Below are 781 nucleotides of genomic sequence, written 5' to 3'. Positions count from 1 at the left end.
TCCTCATAGTTTTTAAGTGTGCAAGTAGAAACCTGCACATTGCTTTAGTTTTTAAGTTGGCAAGTAGAAACTTGCACACATTACTTCCTTACAATTTTTAAGTATGCAAATTATAAAGCACATTGTTTTATAGTTTTTAAGTGTGCAAGTAGAAATCTGCACATTGCTTACTTATAGTTTTTAAGTGTGCAAGTAGAAACCTTCGCTCACAAAGCTCCTCTATGAGGAAGCTTTTATTTTATTCGATGCATAATTATTAGTATTTATTCATTTGCTTTGGCTTCCTCATAGAGGAAGCTTTGTGAGCGAAAGTTTCTACTTGCACACTTAAAAACTATAAGTAAGCAATGTGCAGATTTCTACTTGCACACTTAAAAACTATGAAACAATGTGCTTTATAATTTGCATACTTAAAAATTGTAAGGAAGTAATGTGCAAGTTTCTACTTGCCAACTTAAAAACTAAAGCAATGTGCAGGTTTCTACTTGCACACTTAAAAACTATGAGGAAGCAATGTGCATGTATCTACTTGCACACTTAAAAATTGTAAGGAAGCAATGTGCAAGTTTCTATTTGCACACTTAAAAACTATGAGGAAGCAATGTGCAAGTTTCAACTTGCACCATTTTTTTATTGTGACAAGTTTTATTGTGACTAATATCTGTTATATTAATTTATGATATACTATTATAAAAATCAATTAAATAATTAATGTTTTTATTAAAATGATCTCTACTAATTGCGGATATTTTTTATTTCTATTTGGTTCAATTGGTTAGTT

This window comes from Temnothorax nylanderi, unplaced genomic scaffold (assembly GCF_030848795.1).
Source record: "Temnothorax nylanderi isolate EJ_2023f unplaced genomic scaffold, tnyl_v1.0 TNYL_tig0472_pilon, whole genome shotgun sequence".
Lineage (NCBI taxonomy): Eukaryota > Metazoa > Arthropoda > Insecta > Hymenoptera > Formicidae > Temnothorax > Temnothorax nylanderi.
This window is presented reverse-complemented; position numbering follows the sequence as displayed.